The sequence below is a fragment of the Natator depressus genome, chromosome 1, assembly GCF_965152275.1.
Source record: "Natator depressus isolate rNatDep1 chromosome 1, rNatDep2.hap1, whole genome shotgun sequence".
Classification (NCBI taxonomy): Eukaryota; Metazoa; Chordata; order Testudines; family Cheloniidae; genus Natator; species Natator depressus.
In genome coordinates, this window is record NC_134234.1 from 42,329,136 (window position 1) to 42,350,877 (window position 21,742).

Sequence of the window (21,742 nt, forward strand, 5' to 3'; positions counted from 1 at the left end):
GGCGTGGAGCCCTGTGCCCCCTCCTCCCCCAGGGGCCGCGCAGGGATGTGGTGCCAGCAGTGTGGCATGGGGCCAGGGCAGGCAGGGAGCCTGCCCTGGCCCCAGTGCGCACTGCTGCCACCCCAGAGCTGCTTTAGGTAAGTGGCGCCAGGCAGGAGCCCGAACCCCTCCTGCACCCCACCTCCCAACTCCCTGCCCTGAGCCCCCTGCTGCACCTTGCACTCCCGTGCACCCCAACTCCCTGCCCTGATCCCCCTCCAGCACCCCGCACCCCTCCTGCACCCCAACCCCTGCCCTGAGCCCCCTCATACACCCCACACCCCTCCTGCACCCCAACCCCCTGCCCTGAGCTCCCTCCCGCAGTCCTCACCCCTCCTGCACCCCAACCCCCTTCCCTGAGCCCCCTCATACACCCCTCACCCCTCCTCTGCCCCAATCCCTTGCTCTGAGCCCGTTCCTGCACATCACATCCCCTCCCACATCCCGCACTCTCTCCCACACCCCAACCTCCTGCTCCAGCCCTGCATACAATTTCCCCACCCAGATGTGGCCCTCACCCCAAAAAGTTTGCCCACCCCTGAGTTAGACCCTGAGCATGTGAGAAAGACACAGCAGCCAGGCATCTAAGATAGAGGATTTTCTGTAACAGCTCAGAACACCAGTCCATCATAGCTGGTATCCTATCTCCAGCTGTGGAAGATCTCTGATTCTTCAGAGTAAGGAAGGGAAATAAATAAATAATTACAATTGTGCATCGGGGGGAAAATTTCTTCCTGACCTCTGCAGGTGACCAGTTGAAGTCCTGAAGCATGGAATTAGATTACAATGATTAACACTATAGTCATCAATATTAGTATTCATTAATATGCACTGGTGGAGCCCACAGTGTAGAACTTGTTCCCCTTTAATATATATTTTAGTCCCTCTTCCCAGTTTAAAAAAAAACCTTGAATTTCCCTTCAAAGTTTGATTTTAATTTTTGTTTTGTTTTAACAGTTCTTCATTGTGCCTTCTTCTGTATGGACCCCCTCAGGAAGGTTTCTGGTTGTATGTATGAACCTGTTCACACTGTGGATCTTGTTTTGGACTGGGATTAGAAGGAACAGAGGGAATGAAGTTCTCTTGTGTCATGGAGAGACCATTATTTCCTTCTCTTTGAGTCAAGGCTCACCTTTGCTCCTGTTAAGAGTACAGGAGCAATTTTAATGGTCCACCTTATGGATTAGTGAAAGAGGATGGGTTCCAAGTATCTGAGAAAGAATGACTATACAATTCTCTAACATCTTATATGTTCACTATTAAAATGGTGACCCTGAAATACTCCTGGCATTGCATTTTCCTCCTAGATCACCTCAGTACACAGATGTTCTCTCTCACAGATCCACAGAAGGAGGGAGATTAAGGTGCTGCTGGCAGAAATTGTGCTTTAAATTAAAATGTGTGTGTCATAAAGACAGCTCATTTTTTAAAAATTTTTAGGCTGTGGCTATGATAGCGGCAAAGAGGCTATTTCCTCCACCTCAGCATCTGTGAAGTCCCAAACAACAGAACTTTTCCACATGGTCTTTTCTCAGATACTAAGTTAAGTTTTTCTCATGGCATGGAGTTTTCCCAACTGTTTTGCCTACAGGATAGCTTGGATGCAGACGATAGTGGTAGCTAGATTGATGCCTGAAAGAAACAAATATAATTTCTTCTATATTTGAGTTTTGGCCACTCACTAAGTTTATGGATTTGTTCTGAGAACTTTAAGCTACAACCTACAATCCAGAATTGTCCTTAACTGGTAAGGTGACTAATAACGAAACCAGATGTGTTAGCATAAGACACCATCAATGCTTCCTTCACAGAGGGGAAGCTGTCACTCCTTTAAGAGGTGCTGATAATCAGACCTATGCTCAAGAAGGCATCTCGTGACACTTGTCCTCTCTCCAATGAAAGGTTTCAGTGGAGCAGCCGTGTTAGTCTGTATCCGCAAAAAGAAAAGGAGGACTTGTGGCACCATAGAGACTAACAAATTTAGTTGAGCATAAGCTTTCGTGAGCTACAGCTCACTTCATCAGATGCATGCAGTGGAAAATACAGTGGGGAGATTTATATACACAGAGAACATGAAACAATGAGTGCTACCATACACACTGTAACAAGAGTGATCAGGTAAGGTGAGCTATTACCAGCAGGAGAGCGGGGGAACCTTTTGTAGTGATAATCAAGGTGGGCCATTTCCAGCAGTTGACAAGAACATGTGAGGAACAGTGGGCGGGGAGGGGGAATAAACATGGGGAAATAGTTTTACTTTGTGTAATGACACATCCACTCCCAGTCTTTATTCAAGCCGAAGTTAATTGTATCCAGTTTGCAAATTAATTCCAATTCAGCAGTCTCTCATTGGAGTCTGGTTTTGAAGTTTTTTTGTTGAAGAATTGCCACTTTTAGGTCTGTAATCAAGTGACCAAATAGACTGAAGTGTTCTCCGACTGGTTTTTGAATGTTATAATTCTTGACATCTGATTTGTGTCCATTTATTCTTTTACATAGAGACTGTCCAGTTTGGCCAATGTACATGGCAGAGGGGCATTGCTGGCACATGATCGCATATATCACATTGGTAGATGTGCACGTGAACAAGCCTCTGATAGTGTGGCTGATGTGATTAGGCCCTATGATGGTGTCCCCTGAATAGATATGAGGACACAGTTGGCAACAGACTTTGTTGCAAGGATAGGTTCCTGGATTAGTGTTTTTGTTGTGTGGTTGCTGGTGAGTATTTGCTTCAGGTTGGGGGGCTGTCTGTAAGCAAGGACTGGCCTGTCTCCCCCACTGTTCCTCACACGGTCTTGTCAACTGCTGGAAATGGCCCACCTTGATTATCACTACAAAAGGTCCCCCCTCCCACGCCCCGCTCTCCTGCTGGTAACAGCTCACCTTACCTGATCACTCTTGTTACAGTGTGTATGGTAACACCCATTGTTTCATGTTCTCTGTGTATATAAATCTCCCCACTGTATTTTCCACAGCATGCATCCGATGAAGTGAGCTGTAGCTCACAAAAGCTTATGCTCAACTAAATTTGTTAGTCTCTAAGGTGCCACAAGTACTCCTTTTCTTTCTCCAATGACAGTGGCTAGAGCTGCTTGCCTTTTAAAAAAATAATATGAAGATTACTAGGCTGTTTGGTAAGGCAACTTTGTAAGGTCCGAGGCATTTTTCTGCAGCCACATTAGGACATCAGCCAAGCAGCCATAAGCCAAGAAGCAGAATATCACATCCTCACATTCCCTCTAAATTAATCAAATTAATATAATGTAGGGCAGTTAAGAAGTTGCTCCTGTCCTAATAGTACCCACCATCACCAGATAAAGAAATCTTAAGATGTTTCAAGAAAACTTTGTTTGATAGCATTCTGTCTGGCAAGGAATCACTTATCAATTGTGATTGTGAAATCTATACTTCTTTATTGTTTTACCTTTATGGTTCCTACTTCTCTATTGTTTATCTGTATGGTTTCTGTCTGTTTCTTTGATTGTTTCTGTCTGTTGCATAATTAATTCTGCAAGATTTAAATCAACTAAGGTGGGGTATGATTGGTTAAAGAATTGTTTCACTATATGTTAGGATTGGTCAAATAATTATTTTATAATACTTTAGTAAAGTAATTGGTTAAGGTATAGTTAAGCATGACAAGTTTCACTATATAAACTGGCATCCAAAAGGAAGTTCTTTGTAACCAACTCCAGGACACAGCCCAATCAGAGCTGCCAGACCTCAACTCCCTGCCAACTATATTGAGCAGAAGCTGGAGTCCCTGGATGACCTGATCCTGACTAGCCACAAGAACATAAGTATATATGCGGACATCCTCATCCCCTGACTTCTGGAGTCTGTCAATCCTGGCAGAGACAGAAACAAACACACTTGAATAGCTTTGTTCTTTTCAATGGTAAGAAGCATCAAGCAAAATATCAGGGGAGCTGCAATGTTCTACCCTGTCACTCCTCCTGCTCAATGTGTACGAGATGCTGCCAGGCAAAAAGTGAAATCATTATGGTTGCAATGCCTATAGTATGCTGATGAAACTGAGCTCTGGTGCATCAGGTCTAGATGGTGCAGACATTTAGGTTTCCTCATGTCTGGCCATGACTGGAGTGGGATGAGGGATCGTTGTTTTGGATGAGGGATAGTTGGCTGAAACCCAGTCTGGATAAGACAGAGATGATGTTAGCTAGAGAGAAGCTGAGAGAAGCAACTAGAGGAAATGATAATATTTAGGAGATGGTGAGGTTGACTTCTACCCTCCTTTTGTTACTAGAATTGCAGTATAAGAAGTCTGTAAACTAGTTGGTCCCCAGTAAACAAGGGGTTAAGTCCAGCTTCACTTTCCCCTCCCACCCTGCCTCCCTTTGTGCTCCAGGGAATGAAATTCCATTTGGCTTCTGGGACATACAGAGGAGAAAGAATGACTGAAAGGCAAGACTCTGAAGACAGGGTTGATCTCCAGGATGGTAAAATGTTGGTTTGCACTCTTTTGGCTCATGCTACCTTATTGCAATTTATGATTATAAAGATTCTCTCCTGGTCAGTGCCGGCCCACAACATTTTGGCACCTGAGGCGGGGAGCTCAAATGACGCCCCCATGCCCCCTTGCTTGGGCTAAAACTTTGAAAGGTCTCAATTCTGCCTTCTTCCTGTTCTGCTCCTCTCATGGTACTGCTCTGCTACCTACCCCAATAAAGGAGAACTAACAACTTAAAACGCCTTGTTCAAAACTTTTATGTAACACTTAACTTTCAAACACCTGAACAGCAAATGTAACTTTTCTTGTCTGTGTAAACACTGGCATTTTTATCTGTTTGTATAATCAAAGTGGTGCTTCCATGCCTTCTTGGTTACAAAGATTTGAACTGCTTCCTGAAGGTCCACAGTCTGGGCCAGCTCATGCTCTGTTGAGATGGTTGCAAGGCTGACCAGCCTCTCCTGTGTCATTGTGGAGCATAGATGTGTTTTTATTAACTTCAGCTTGGAGAAGCTGCGTTCTCCACTGGCAGCGGTTACAGGAAGTATGAGAAGTATGCGCAGAGCAACAAAAGCATTTGGAAAGAGGGTGGTCATCTTATTTGTGCACATATATTCCAGAACAGCCTTTGGAGTTGATCCTGCTGAAATGTATCTTGAAAGGGCTTTCAGTTCATCACCTAAATCACTCGCATCAATATTGCACATGTCATCATGTGTCAACACTGTCTCTAGTGCCCTGCATTGCTGGTGTAGGTCTTCTTCAGGTATAGTGAGGAGTTTTGGAATGTCCTACAACATCCCAAATATACTGCTGTGTTCCTTGAGCTGCATGAAACGTTCTTCAGCAGACTGTATTGCACAATCTAGCACCTGGTTAAAGAATTCAACTTTGAATTGTTGTTTGGGGTCTCTTATGGGATTATCCCATGCCTCGTAATCAAAATTTCTTCTTCTTCGGTGACTCTTGTATTCTTGAATGGGTGGGAAAATAGCTTCAGTGTGAAGTTCCTCTGCCAACTTCTGTGCACTCTTCAGAACATTTTGAAATCCCTCATCTGACCGGTAAGACTGTAGGTATGACTTTGCTTTGTCCAGTTGTTCCATTGCTCCAGATATATCAAGGCTGACACCTTGGAGTCTCTTGCTTACAACATTTATTTCAAACAGTCTGTCATGCCACAACACTAAGCCACACAGCAATTTGAAATTATGTATGTTTCTGGTGATTCCATTTCCCTCCGCCACTGTTCTCCCACAAATAGTTCCTGTCAGAGCATTATCCTCCATAATCGCAACTATGGCATCATCTGTCTTCCCAATTTGGTCTTTGATAGGCTTTATCGCCTCCACTCGACTTTCCCATTGGATGTTCCCAGATGTTGCTTCAAAATTTGCCATCGATGAGTTGATGCAGAGAAAAATACATAGATGGTTTGAATTACATTAAAAAATTCAGCAGCCTCACTAGAAGCTGATGCTGCATCACTGACCACCAAGTTCAATGAATGAGAACTGCATGGGACAAAAAAAGCTCGAGGATTTAACTCTCAGATCTGTGTCTGCACTCCTCTGTTCTTTCCTCTCATGTTGGCACCATTATCGTAGCCCTGACCCCTCATGTCAGCTATCTCAATTCCCGTATCTTCCAGCTTTTTAAGAAGCACATTTGTCATACCAGCTCCTGTAGTATCATCAATGTCAATAAATTCTAGAAAATGCTCTCTGATAGTCACCATTGCAGGGATGTTTCACTAGGTTCTGTTGTTGTGACAAAACGCACCATTAAAGTCATTTGTTCCGTATGGCTGATGTCAGGTGTGCAGTCCAGAATAACAGAGTAATATCTTGCTGACTTCAGATCTGCCACAATGTTCTGTTTGACGTTTGTTGCCAGTAACTGTATGATCTCATGTTGAATTGTTTTTCCAAGGTACTGGTGTGTGTACATTTCTTGGGTGGTGACTCTTCTTAGATGCTCCTGGAGTACAGCATCAAACTCAGCCATCAGCTCCACAATTTTAAGGAAGTTTCCATTGTTTGGCACATACAGCTGCTCTGAAGTGCCACGGAGCGCTAGGTTTTGGGTAGCAAGCATTCTGACAATGGCAATGAGCCTTTTCGGAACATTTTGCCAGTAAAGAGACTCTGATGCAATCTTCTCTTGATGCTGGTCATCTATGGGGGCCTTTAACCTTAGTCTCATCTTAAGCTCTTTCCACCTATGGAATGCTCTCTGGTGATTTGCTGCCTTCTCATGGCATGCCAGATTTCTAGCCAGATTTTTCCAGTCCTTTGTTCCTGTAGAACCCAGTGTGGCTGGAACATTAGACTGGAACAGTTTGCAACAAAAACAGCATGCAGCATTCTGGGTTTTTGAGTACATAAACCATGGCCTGTCCACTTTGTCACCATTGGGGATTTCATGCCAGTAATGTGTTGGATGGACACTTCTATTTTCTTTGTCTTTGGGGAACATGAAGTTTTTCACTTGCTGTGGTCCATGCTAAGGAAGTCCCTCAGGCTACTGCTCAAGTGGGTCCAGAGTCCTGGATCATCTAGACTTAAGGAACTAAACTCAGCAGCAGCTGTTTCTTGCGCCTCCACCACACTCTTCTCTGATCTACACTTTTCTTCAGGAATGTGCATGGTTACATCCATTTGAGATGGAGACATGGATGCTGCAGTAGCTGCCAGGTCACCTGCACTCTGACTAACTGGAAGATCAGGCATCTCCTCACCATGCACATCCTCACTGGGGCCGGAAGGCTCACCGTGAACATTTGTGTCTATGTATCTCAGGAGAGCTCCTTCCTGCTTAGATAGAAAAGCTTCCTTTGCTTTCTTTCTTTTCCTGAATGCTGCCCCAGAGGAGCATTTTCTTCTTTCACTCATGACTGCTGTTCTGTGCCAGGTATAGTGGCTCTCAACACTCAGTTGAAAGGGGCAAATAAGCAGGCTGGTAGCAGGGCCTGAGTGAGGGAAGATATCAGCGTCTTAAGGGCCTAACTGGCTCCTACTACTTCAGTTGACTGCTTGTTCTTCTCAAGTGGGTTTAGGGAAGCAACAGGAAACAGGAAGCTCCCTGAGAAGCTGGTGTTAATCAGTCCAGGCTCCTGCAGGTGCTAGAGAGGTACATAAGAGGCTCCTCCTCCTCTCTCTCCCTGCAGCTCCTGCTGCTTTGTTATTCCCTCTTACCTTTTCTCCTGCCTGCCTGTTATGTCTCATGTGCCCTTCTTCCTCCAGCACAGCACTCCACCATGTCTGTGCATCTAGAGCAGAGAGAATACATATGCACCAGCAGCAGACACAATTTTCTACACTCTGGGTCCTAGTGGCGCCCCCCCCACACACACACAATCTGGCACCTGAGGCGGCTGCCTCAGTTCGCCTCATGTAAGGCCAGACCTGCTCCTGGTTAACAGTTTACTGAATGTTGCTATGCTTTGTTTCTGTTGTACCATCTCACCTTCTTATGGGGTCCTGTTGCTGCTGCTGAACTGATTTTTTCATCTCCATGTGTTGAAGAGGTTGTGACCATCCTTTTAGGATGTACACCCCTCCCCCCCACACCCCTCAATTATATCCACAACTTTATCACATCCAGCCTCTCTGTTCCCAGAGAGTAGTTATCAGTGGTTCAGAGTCAAGCTGCAAGGGCATATCGAGTGGGGTCCCGCAGGGATCAGTTCTGGGTCCGGTTCTGTTCAATATCTTCATCAATGATTTAGATAATGGAATAGAGAGTACACCTATAAAGTTTGTGGATGATACCAAGATGGGATGGGTTGCAAGTACTTTGGAGGATAGGATTAAAATTCAAAATAATCTGGACAAACTAGAGAAATGATCTGAAGTAAATAGGATGAAGTTCAATAAGTGGAATACTTTGCATTTGTCCTTAGGAAGGAACAATCAGCTGCACACATACAAAATGGGAAGTGACTGCCTAGGAAGGACTACTGTGCAAAGAGATCTGGGGGTCATAGTGGATCACAACCTAAATATGAGTCAACAGTGTAACACTGTTGCAACAAAAGCAAATATCATTCTGGGATGTATTAGCAGGAGTTTTGTAAGCAAGACATGAGAAGCAATTCTTCCACTGTACTCCATGCTAGTTAGGCCTCAACTGAAGTATTGTGTCCAGTTGTGAGCACATTTCAGGAAAGATGTGGAATAACTGGACATAGTCCAGAGAAGAGCAACAAAAATGATTAAAGGTCTAGAACAGGGGTGGGCAAACTTTTTGGCCTGAGGGCCACATCGGGGTGCAAAACTGTATGGAGGGCGAGGTAGGGAAGGCTGTGCCTCCCCAAACAACCTGGCCCCTGCCCCCATCTGCCCCCTCCCACTTCCCGCCCCCTGACTCCCCCCTCAGAACCCCTGACCCATCCAACCACCCCTGCTCCTTGTCCCCTGACTGCCCCCCCCCCGGGACCTCACTCCCTATCCAATCTGACTGTTGGAGAACAATAATGGGAAATGAATTGATAGCTCAGTGCACTGCCCCATGTCCTAATATAGGGGTGATGAGTTCATTCCTTCATTTGGCAGGGGAATTTTAAAAACAGCCATATGACTCAAAGACATCTCAGCTTACTGCTCAATTACTGTCAGCATGGAAGCGGGAAATAAACAAATACTTGTAGCACTTAAAGTTTGCGAAGTGTTACATCACTTATCTGGCTAATCCTCACAATACTCCTGTAAATTAAGCATGGAGAAAACTGTGGTGGAGAGGTTAAGCAATTTGCATAGAGCGTTTAGAATTTGGTAATCCCTGGCCCATTAGACCAGACAGAACCTACCTCTCACAAAAAAAAAAAGCACCTGGAAATCAGGAGGGAACCCCAAGTGCACTCCAGTATGTGGGATGAGGAGTCCTTAACTGCCTATACAAGGTCACTTTCAAAAATGAAAGAAAGAGAATTACATACCCCATGGGCTGGCTGGGTTCTGTCCCTCTCTCCTTCTTGGAACCACATACAGTAGTGTGACTATATAATAGCCAAGTTTATTGTTGTTGTTATAGACCTGCAGAAATTCCTGCAGGCTGCGTAGCTCCAGTGGTGGGGAAGGACAGATTCATGATAGAAAAGAACAAAGTATGAAAAATGGGGCACTAGTTTTCTCATGTTCCCCTTCTCTCTTCTAAGATGCTCTGCAACTGTCTGGCACACAGGATTTTGGGATCTCTGCAGCAAATAAACTTTATTCCAACATAGGTGGAACCAAACTCTCCAGCAAGCACAGCTCCAAATGGATTTTGAAAGGGTTTGTTCACCTACCCCCAAACGGCATTGTGAAGATTTTTATAAATATTTCTTAAGTGCTTTAAATATGTACAGTCAAACTGAACTTTCAATTACAATAAATCTGGAGTGACTCAACTGCTTTCTGTGGAGTTACTTCATGTTAACACTGAGTATCCGAGCAGTACTGGACTCAAAAAATGCTATATAATTGCTAAGTATTTATTCTTAAAAGGATACTGATATTGTTTGCCAAATAGGGTCTCTGTGCCATTTGCCAGCCACAATTGCAGAAGAATGGTAGGGCATTTTACATTCCATGGGTAGTATGCTTTTAGTTAGGGAATTTAACTATATGAATCTCTCTTCTATATGTTTCAGAGTAACAGCCGTGTTAGTCTGTATTCGCAAAAAAAAAGGAGTACTTGTGGCACCTTAGAGACTAACCAATTTATTTGAGCATGAGCTTTCGTGAGCACCCAATGAAGTGAGCTGTAGCTCACGAAAGCTCATGCTCAAATAAATTGGTTAGTCTCTAAGGTGCCACAAGTACTCCTTTTCTTCTATATGTGGGAGTCTTGTGTCTAAATTGAGATATGCAGCATGCTGAAAATTTAGCTCTGGAAATGCAGAACATTGTTAAAGCAAGGAGGTTAATATAGAGACTTCGCTGCACACAACATGCACAGTTAAAAGAAAGAAACTTTTCAAAGATGAGAATATTCGGTTCTTTGGTCTATGCTATAAATAAATATGATGTACACGAAATCCAGCATATGTAACAGATGATGTTAATGATAATAACTGTGTTCCATGTGGCATAACAAAAATTCTTAAAGAGACTCTGCCAAGATTGGTATGCCCACAATTTGATCTCTTTTTTTAATTCTTATACTGTCTTGTAACATGTCTGTAATTCTATATTTTTTTTCCAAACAAATATTTCAGTGCTTCTATTCTAATGAAAAAAAATGACAATAGCCTAGCACTGGAAGAAATATGGTTGAATCGTTGGCAAGGATCACTCTGCCTATGAGACAGAGGCAATAATATTACCTGTTAATAACAATTACATTAACTGAGAGATTATTATAAGGCTTAATTCATTAGTGTCTGTGAAGTGCTTTGAGATCCTTTGATAAGTGATTTATAAGTAGAAAATATTATTAATGAGAAGTTGTAACTACAGTGCTGCAAAGGGAGGGAAATATTTTAAACATAAATGAGAAATTAGTAAGGAAAGTAACTTCAGTTTTGAGTTTCCAGATAGTTAATTATGATGGATGGTGAGGAAAAACACAGAAAAACTGTAAAGATATTCTGTGTATCCTTTTAAGTTTTACAGATTTCAGAATTACCAAAATATATAGGACCTTCTATTGCTGTATTCTCAATATTCCATTCACAAAGCTTTCCAAATGCTCTTGTTACTGCTGCTATTCGAAATAATACGCTCCCAAATCGTGAAGGGCATGTGGGAGGTGGGAATGGGGAGGGGGAAGACAGAGGGTATCCCCTGGGAATCAGTCCGTTATAAAAGGCTCTGTGCAATTCTGTTTGCTCCATTATGCTCACACAAAATAGCCCCGGTGCCCTCCCCTTACTATACTAACGCATTTGAAAAACGGGTTATTGTGCGTATCGTATCTCACACACAAAAAATGGACAATATGTCTGGCATCATCTTTGTAATGACCAATGGAAAACCGACAGAAATTGTTTAGTCTTCATAGTAACACAGAAGTAAGAGATAAAAAAGTCCCATTAGATAAGGTATGCAATTTTCCTAAGCAATAGAGGACTGTTCCCTAAAGCATACTATCCAAAGTAACCATAGATGCCCCAAGTGATGAGGCTTCCAACGCACTTACCTTGTTTTTATGAAATCTATGTATGTACGTTGTATAAAACATCAGATGACTGATACCGATTCACAGAGAAATATTTAGATTATGAGATAACAAGCACAGCTAAAATCAGGTGAAAAATACTTGATGTCCTCCAATATTTAGGCATAATGTGACATATTAGATCAGCTGAATGTCAACCCCAGTTGGGCTTAGACACTAGATGACACAGGATTGGGACAACATTTGCTCTTACTAAATGTAGGCAAAAGTTTTCTTTCACTCCAAAGTCCGTGTGGCTGACGCTCAGGAGGGTAATAAAGTCAGAATGGCATTCTTACTTATTCATGGTTGGGCAGGCTGCTATTCTGATTCATCCTGAAGAGTTGGGAGCACCTCGTGTTGCTCCTCCAGTGAGGAATTAGGTCAGGAGTGGGCAAACTTTTTGGCCTGAGGGCCATATCGGGGTGCGAAACTGTATAGAGAGCCAGATAGGGAAGGCTGTGTCTCCCCAAACAGCCTGGCCCCCACCCCCTAGATGTGGAATAACTGGACATAGTCCAGAGAAGAGCAACAAAAATGATTAAAGGTCTAGAACAGGGGTGGGCAAACTTTTTGGCCCAAGGGCCACATCGGGGTGCAAAACTGTATGGAGGGCGAGGTAGGGAAGGCTGTGCCTCCCCAAACAACCTGGCCCCTGCCCCCTATCTGCCCCCTCCCACTTCCTGCCCCCTGACTGCCCCCCTCAGAACCCCTGATCCATCCAACCCCCCTGCTCCTTGTCCCCTGACCACCACCCACCAGGACCCCACACCCCAAACCGCACCCCCAGGACCTCACCCCCTATCCAACACCCCCATTCCCTGTCCCCAGACTGCTACGACCCACACCCCCGCCCCCTGACAGGTCCCCTGGTACTCCCACGCCTATCCAACACCCCGTTCCCCGTTCCCTAACTGCTCCCACCCCTATTCACACCCCCGACCCCTGACAGGCCCCCTGGGACTCTCACACCTATCCAACTGCCCCCTGCTCCCTATCCCGTCCACCCCCCCCACAGAGCCTCCACCCCATCCTACTGCTCCCTGCTCCCTGTCCCATGACTGCCCCCCCAGGATCCCCTGCCCCTTATCCAGCCCCCCCCGCCCCCCCGGTAGCAGAGTACTACCATTTTTCAGCCAATATTTATCTGTAGATTTCCACACGATTACTGATTTCTTTCACTGAAAGATTATATAGCACAGGGATCAGAAACAGCTGATGCATGCCCAGCCAACATACCAGCGCCTCTCTGAACCTACTATCATGTTCTCAAGAATCTCAGCTTACATTAAAAAACAAAAAAGTAAGTCTCTAGCTGTTATGATTTTGAAGAAACATTTGGTTCATGTTGATTAATTCAAACTAGAACAGCTGCAGAGAAGGACTACTAGGATGATCAGAGGAATGGAAAACTGACCTAATGAGAGGAGACTCAAAGAGCTTGGCTTGGTTAGCCTAACCAAACAAAGGCTGCAGGGAGATATGGTTGCTCTCCATAAACACATCAGTGAGATAAATACCAGGGAGTAAAAGGAGATATTTAAGTTAAGCACCAATGTTGACAGAAGAACAAGTGGATATAAACTGGCCACCAGCAACTTTAGGCTTGAAATTAGACAAAGGTTTCTAACTATCAGAAGAATGAAATTCTGGAACAGCCTTCCAAGGGGAGCCATGGGGACAAAAAACCTAACTGGTTTCAAGACTGAGCTTGATAAGTTTATGGAGGGGATAGTACGATGAAACTGCCTACAATCACATGTTGCCAATCCGCGACTGATAGCAGCAAATAACCCCAACAGTGATGGGATGCTAGATGGGGAGGTCTCTGAGTTACTACAGAGAATTCTTTCCCAGGTATTTGGCTGTTGGGTCTTGCCGAAATGCTGAGGGTCCAACTGACTGTCATATTTGAGGTCAGGGAAGAATTATCCTCCAGGTCAGATTGGAAAAGACACTGGGAGGGGTTGTCTTCCTTTGCAGCATGGAGCACGGGTCACTTACAGGTTTAAATTAGTGTAAATGGTGGATTCTCTGTAACTGAAAGTCTTTCAATCATGATCTGAGGACTTCAGTAATTAAGCCAGAGGTTATGGGTCTAATATAGGAGTGGGTGGGCAAGGTTCTGTGGCCTGCAATATGATCAGACTAGATCAGTGGTGGGCAACCTGCGGCCCTTCACGGTAATCCGCTGGCAGGCTGCGAGACAGTTTGTTTACACTGACCATCCCCAGGCACGGCTGCCCACAGCTCCCAGTGGCTGCGGTTCGCCATTCCCGCCAATAGGAGCGGCAGGAAGCCGTGGCCAGCACCCTGTCCCACAGCTCCCATTGGCAGGCTCCTGGAGCTGTACTGCCAAAGAGCATAGGGGGATGGCAGTTGTAGCAACAACCTTTCAAAGAGTTCAGCTTGGACTTCCCAGCATGTGGGAGGATCAGGGCCACAGCTCTGCCTTACCTGTTTCCTCTGAAGTGGCTAGTGCTGTAGCAAGCAGTGGCTGGGAGCAGAACTTAGACCCTAAATTCAGGAACAGGTATTGTGCTAGGTCCACACACAGGTACACAAAAGAAAGGTCCTCTGTGCCACTGCCCATTCCCCTTTGTGTCCTCATGTAGGGCCCTGCACAATCGAATGCTACGGACACTTAGACTTCCTTTTGCTCCCACTGAAGCCAATGGGAGATGCCTCACTGATTTCAGCAGGAGCAGGATAGGATTAACTTCACAGTACCACATAAGACAGTACATGAATTTAGTAATACAGGGATTATTTGTTTCACAATGTATCACTGTGATGATACTGTAAGTATAGGCCTATAGCTTGATAGATGAAAGCAAAATTAAAATACTTTCAAAATAATGATAAAAATGTGCATTAGTTCTTTGCTCTGTTGGCATGAATAATTTAGCTACACATTTTTTACTTCATTACTGAGCAATCTGCTCATATACACAGGGCAGGGAACTTGTGTTAGCCATATTTTTTTAATTTGTTACCAAGACTACATCAGATCATTAGAGCATGCACAGAAGACACGGCATTAAATCAACTGCCAAAGAACAAGATGTGGAATTTCCACATGAACAAGTACTTTCATTTGAAATACATATATCTACTTTAAGTCACAACACAGGAAAACATAGGAAAGTGCTCATTCCTTTTCTAAGTAAATCATAATTGACACGCTTTAGAGAGAACAACTCTCACAAAGATAAATGGCAAAGTTAACGGTATCTTGCAACCCCATTACAAATATATACATACGAAAAATTACTTGCTGCAAAGCTTGCTCAAACTACAGCATCTAGCATTGGAGTAAGTAGTATTTCTAGGTTTCTTTTTTCTTTTTTAAATTATGTCAGCTGTGGTAATGTCAAACAAAGAATGCACCAAAAAAAACAGCATTCAAGGGCTGCTGATCAAATTGAGAAACAGGCCTCTTTACGTGCATAGTACTGCAGCAATATACTAACATTTCTCACAATACAGTGCAACAAAGACACAAAGCTATGAAATGGAGAGGCAAGCTAATGTGCAAATCCTTGTTCCATCCACACCGCTAGCGCACTGCAGCTTATGAGTCACCCAGAGATTCTGTAGACAACATAGACAATAGCCATTCAGCTAAATACTCTATTAAATATGCCAAAGCCTCTGGTTTCTACCACAATAAATGCTAATAGCATCATGATACCCATAAAACATCTCACACAAACAACTGCAGTGACTGAGCAACCCTGTATCGTGCTAGTACTTACAGCATCAGATGATCAGACAGGACAAACCACTGTATTTAGCTATTTCTTCATAAACTGCTTTCACATACTGGCCTGTTCATTATGCCATTTCTTCCATTAGTTGCTGGTGTTTGACAGCATCTGGACTCAAAACAATCTTGTCCCTCTTCCCCCTTTTGTAAAATCAGCAGATTTCAGCATAATGCGTGACCACTGCTGCAGCCTCAATGTAGCCAAACAAGTTTAATGCAGCAGAGGCTTTAGCTCTCCCCTGCCAGCTCTCTCTCTCTTTTTTTTTTTTAAAGAGATATGGTCCTGACTAGTCTCAGATTTCAACAGCACAGAAAAATGGCAGTTTGGGGTTTTTTTTAGATTATCTGTTGCATAAAGTAAAATACAAAGTGAGGATGCCACATCAAAATTTAATTTTAAAATACCACTGTCAAGACAGAAGTGCTATTTAAAAATATCTCCATTTGCATTAACTGATCAGATAGTAAAGTTTTTTTTAAATCAAAATGACTTCACCGTTTATGCTGTTTGTTCACTTTTTGCATTTCTCTCAACCTGTGAAATGAAACTAATCAGTTTCTCTTTCTGTCTGTCTCATGCTTGCACAATTCTATTGTGTTTGACAATGCTTACACTATAAAAAGCACAGGTTTTTTAGTGGGATTTTTTCAAATCATGAAAACTTCTCTCTTCATGGTAGCTTTTGTGAACCTCTTTGCTATTCCACTCTTAGCTTTCTCACTTAAGAAGTGTTTGTGCTTTCATACTCTTCAGATTATTATTTAGAGGAATTTTTTATGTTGATTAAATCATGGCTATCGGAAACCTAAGTATTAAACATGTTTATAAGTTGTGTCCTGAGTTTGGTTCTTCTTTTCCAAGTTGGTAAGGGCACCTGTCAGAATCACAGGAGACTGGCCTACAGTTTGGGACTTAGAATTCCTACCGGAACCTAGAGAACTATGGCCCCTCTCTTTTGTTTTATGTGGCTAAAGTTTGTACTGTAGGAGAATTGAATAGCTTTTTTTTTTTTTTACAGACTAACACCTGTGACAGTAAAAAAAACATACTGATAGTGTCATTGCAGCTGACGGTAGATGTCAATGTCAGAGTGCTCCTGATCTTCACTATGACCCTACCGCTGTTATTAAAAAATTCTGTTGCCTATCTCTTGCCCAAGGTGGGAGGCTGACTTCTTTTGCTTCTGCTCTGAAAGTTAGTGTAACTCTGAAAGAACTATGCTATATTCTGATCCAGTCTCCTCACTGAGGATAAGGGCCCAGATAGAATGCAGATGAATGCATGACTGAACAGAAGGTATTGACGGGAAGGCTTTGGCCTCCTTGACCATGATATGCTGTTCCAGGAAGGAGGACTGCTGGGGAGAGATGGGGTCCACCAAGAGGACCAAGAGGAACAGCATCTTTGTACACCAACTCACCAACTTAATGAGGAAGGCTTTCAACTTGGTTCAAAGGAGGCAGGTCACAAAAACCTACAGGGATGTATAAAGAAAGCCAATTATAACAGAGAGCTCGGAGTTGTGGTGGAAAGGGAGGGATACAAAATTAAAATAGGGTCACAGGAGCAACAAGAGGGAAAACACTGGGGAGATCAGCTCGACGTTTTAGGTGTCCTTGCATTTGTGTAAAGAGTATGGGGAATAAACAGGAAGAACTGCAAGTTTTACTACATCAACTATATTATGCCTTAACTGGCATCACTGAGACTTGGTTGAATAAATCTCATGACTGGACTATAGGTTTGCAGGGGGATAGCTTGCACAGGAAGGATAGGCAGGGCGGAAAAAGAAACCAAACCAATTTTCTGTTACAGGACACAAAAATAGGGCTTATAAAGAGACTCTCTTTGCAACCTCAACCTTAATCATAATTTAAAACCAACCTGTTACACAAGTGAACTGTATGATAGTTAAGATTTAGTGTATACTTTGAGATAAATACATATTCAACCAATTAGTTACTAACATTTTGAATGGCAAACAGAATTGTTGACAGTCTAAATTAATTTCTTATATTAAGAATATATATATTCTCATATATATTCTTATATATGGAAAATTACAATAGGTTCAAAGGAGCAACAAAAGGGAAAACACTGTGGCAATCTGCTCACTATCTTAGATGTCTATACAAATGCAAGGAGTATGGGGAATAAATAGAAAAAACTATCATTCTTAATACACAAACAAAATTATGACTTAACTGGCATCACTGAGACTTGGTGGGATAATCCCATAACTGGAACGTTGGTTTACAGGAAGATAACTTGTTCAGGAAGGATAGGCAGGGAAAAAAGGGACGAGGTGTTGGTGTTGCACAGTATATCAAGAATACATACACTTGTTCTGAGGTCCAGAAGGAGGTGAAAGGCAGATCAGTTGAAAGACTGGGTGAAGACAGAAGGGGGAAAATGGGGGACCACATCATGGTAGGAGTCTACTAGGGACCCCAAAATCAGGAGGAGGAGTCGGAGTCCTTTCTAGCACAACAGAAATATCCAAAACACACCACCTGGTAGTAATGGGGAACTTTAACTACCTAGATATCTGTTGGAAAAGTAATATGGCAAAACACAAAATGCACAATAGGCCCTTGGAAGGTGTTGGAGACAACTTTTTGTTTCAGAAGATGGAGGAAGTAACCCGTGGGACTTGACTCTGACTAACAGGAATGAATTGGTTGCAGATCTGAAGGTTGAAGGTATTTTGGATGAAAGTGATCATGAAATGATAGATTTCATGATTCTAAAGAAAGGAAGAAGTGAGAGCTGCAGAATAAGGACAAAGGACTTCAAAAAAGCATACGTTAACAACTCAGATAATTGGTATGTACGGGCCCACAGGAAGAAAATCAGAGGGAAAAGGGAGTCCAGGAGAGCTGGCAGTTTCTCAAAAAGACCACATAAAAGGCACAACAGCAAACTATTCCAATGTGAAGGAAAGAAAGAACAGTAAGAGGCCAATACAGGTTCATCAGGAGCTCTTTAATGACATGAAAAATCAAAAAGGAATCCTATAAGAAGTGGTAACATGCACAAATACTATAAGACATGGGAGGAAATTGTCCCATTCAGCTTGGCACTGGTAAGGTCTCAGCTGGAGTACTGTGTCGGGTTCTGTTCTCCACACCTTAAGAAAGATGTGGAAAAATTGGAGAGAGTCCAAAGGAGAGCAACAAAAATGATTAAAGTTTCAGAAAAATCATACCCATGAGGACAGAATTTTAAAAATGGACAAGGTTAATCTTGAGAAAACAAGACTGGAGGGGGACCTGATAAGTCTTCAGATATGTTAAGGGCTGTTATAAAAAGGACAGAGATCAACTGCTTTCCATGTCCTCTGAAGGTAGAACAAGTAGTAATTGACTTAATCTGCAACAAGGGATATTTCCGTTAGATATTAGGAAAAACTTTTAAACTATAAGGATAGTTAAGCACTGGAATAGACTTCCATGGGAGGCTGTGGAATCCTGATCATTGGGGGTTTTTAAAAACAGGTGTCATGGCTGGTCTAAGTATATATGGTCTTGGATCAGTGTAGGGGGATGAACTAGATGACATATCGAGGTCCCCTTCCTGCCCTACATTTATTATAAAGAGGTCTCATGACCCCATGTCTCCTACAACCCAGTTTCAGTTACCTTCTGCAACCACCATGCTTCTCCCTTGAGGCACCGTGCTTCTGTTCCCTTGTTACAGGATAGGTATTGTATTTGTTTGAAGGCTGCTGCAGAAACCCCCATTCACCACTGCTCCAGACTTATTTAATAAACTTTTAATTTATTATTTACAATTAAAACCTAGGAATGAACTCCGGAACTGATCATCTGGAAGTGTCCACTTTTCTTATCAAGCCCTGGAAACTCTTATGTCTAGACTTTGCAGAATTCTTTTTTGTAATTTCAATAGTTAATATCTATTTTTAATTAAGATTTTTTTAATTTTATGTTTAACAATTTTAATTTTTACATTTTCAGGAAATTAAGGGGGTGTAGGGTTGGGGGTAGGATTAGGGCAGCGCTCACAGGAGAGTTGCAGGGGGGTCCTTGCTCAACTGAGGGGCCCAAGACATCCAGATGCAAGGCATGGGGGAGACTGCCTGGCCCAGCAGAATAGAGATCCCTGGCCAGCACTGCAAGGAGGAGGAGGAGCCCTTAGCCAGAGGGGAGGCTACCCCGCTGCTGAGCAGTCCCTGCTCAGGGATGGCTTCCACACTCCTGGCTGATGAGTGCATGAGCTGGTAAAGGGCTCCCTGCATGGCCAAAGGCTGAATGAAATTGGATCCCTCCAGGTGTAAGGTGCGGGGAAGGCAGCAGTCCTGGCAGGGCAGAGAAGAGACCCTAGGCTAGGACTGCAAGGAGGAGGACAAGCCCCCGGCCCCAAAGGAGGCCACCCCACTGCTGAATGGCTCCTGCCTGGGGAGATTGGGTCCTTGACAGCGGAGGTGCAAAGGGCTTTTTGTGCTGCTGCAGGGTCAGACACCTGATCCCTGCAGGTGCAAGGTGTGGGGGCTGCACTCTCACCAACTGTTACCGATGGATAATATTTTCCATCAATTTCAGTGTGTCACCTGAAATCAACATTTATTGACATCTATCGATTTACGTCCAATCCTGACAAGCCTACTCATTTCAGACCCCAGTTTTCTGATGTTTTCCCAATACGGTCTCACGGCTACCCTCTGGGCAGCCCCAACCTCCCTTATCCTTGATAGACCAGTCTCTGGAGTCTGGAGAGACCTTTCTTGGCAACTTCAGCCCGCCTGGACAAAAACGCCTCCGGCTGGAAAGTCTCCTTACTCCCTCCTCCACAGTTCTCCTACAACTGCAAATGTTTGAACAGACATTCTGTGCTGGCTCCTAGAAACCCAGTGGACCTGCACAGACTCCTTAGGTTTCAAAGCACTACCTCACTTCTACCCACATATTTTACCTCCCACATTCCTCAGACCTAAAATAAAATAAAGGCAACAATACCCTAATGTTCTACACAAGAGGGCATCAGCTATTCAAGGCAATATATTACAGTACATATGGGGCCCTATAAGTTATGGTTAGAAGAAGTATACACGTCAGTATTATCAGTTATATGAAACTTTTTTCAAACAGTTCATTCCACAGGTTTGGAATTCCACAGGTCTCTTCAAGTAATTCATTTGCTCAGATTTAAAGGGCCAGCACAGGAAAGGAAGAGGACAAATGAGAAGAACGAATATACGTAAAAGAACCCAGGACAAGAGAAATGCACCTAATAGGGGCTGGGACAAAGGCTCCCAAAGCTGATCTTTTCTTTAATTATAAAAATTATTTCCAATTGTTTGTAAATGATAAAAGCTAGGATACTGCTCTCATTATTTTTAAAAGGAAAAAAAGTGTAAAAATTAACATTTCTAGGCTATGGTCCAGGCTGATTAAAATACCATCTATCCAGGCTATTAGTGCCATAACAATACCAACCAGTCTAGCCTATTAGTACTAGGGTGATTAAAATACCAGTCCAGCCTACAAGAGCCAGGGTGATTAGAGTACCAGCCATCCCAAGCTATTACTGCCAGTACTGTTAACATCATTCACAAGTCTAACCTGTAACATCATTGAATAAAAGATTGTTTCATGTTCTTTTGAATTCTGATCAATTTGAGAACTGTATTCTAACTGGAATATGTTGCTTTCTCAATCATTAGTTTTTTCAGATATTGAGAAAGAAGTTATAGTATTTCAAATGTTTGGGAAATCACAGGAAAGCAATATTGCAATACAGTCACTAGCAGTCTAACTTATAAAATGGGTAGAAGACATCATGACAATGGATTTTCTAATGAGAAATCCAAGCAGGGAAATTAAGACTATGGAGTGTAGTTCCCTGAGCACAATTTATTTATCCCTTTAGCTAAGAAACAAAGGCTGGCTCTGTCATTCCATGGCACAGAGCCGGGCTGGAGCTATGTAGCCAGCCTGGCTCCATAGATACAGAGCATTAGATTTATTAACCACCTGGACACACTGCAAACCCCACCTCCTCCTGCAGGCAGTTCAGGAGTAGGGGATTTGAAGGAAAGGATTAGACAGTGGGTATTGAAATTCAGGGGGGTTACTTTTCATATTGTTCATCCTGGCAGTCTTTTAAGTTGACTCATTGTGTAATGAGATTTTAATTTTTTTGTATGACATTGCTGTAAAACACCCAGAGTTTAGGATTGGTGCTTAAACAAACAGAGTTAAATACAGTGACTACAGAAATAGTCGTGTCCTGCAGGGAGTTATCACCTCTTCAGGGATGGCCACAGAATTGCTCAACAGCCAACTTTTCAACTGCT

The 21,742-nt window shown here is 43.2% G+C and overlaps 1 protein-coding gene across 2 annotated transcripts in view; it reads right to left on the reverse strand.

Annotated features, from left to right (window-relative positions):
• The window catches only part of SACS (sacsin molecular chaperone), a 252,517-nt gene that overhangs the window by 122,970 nt on the left and 107,805 nt on the right, over nt 1-21,742 (reverse strand). Inside the window, exon 1 of one of the 2 annotated variants that reach the window (XM_074958355.1) lies at nt 15,415-15,662. The exons of the other annotated variant lie outside the window; for it this stretch is intronic. The gene's annotated coding sequence lies outside the window, so the exon portion shown is untranslated. Of the gene's footprint in view, nt 1-15,414; nt 15,663-21,742 lie in introns of those variants that run through there. 2 annotated transcript variants of the gene reach the window in all.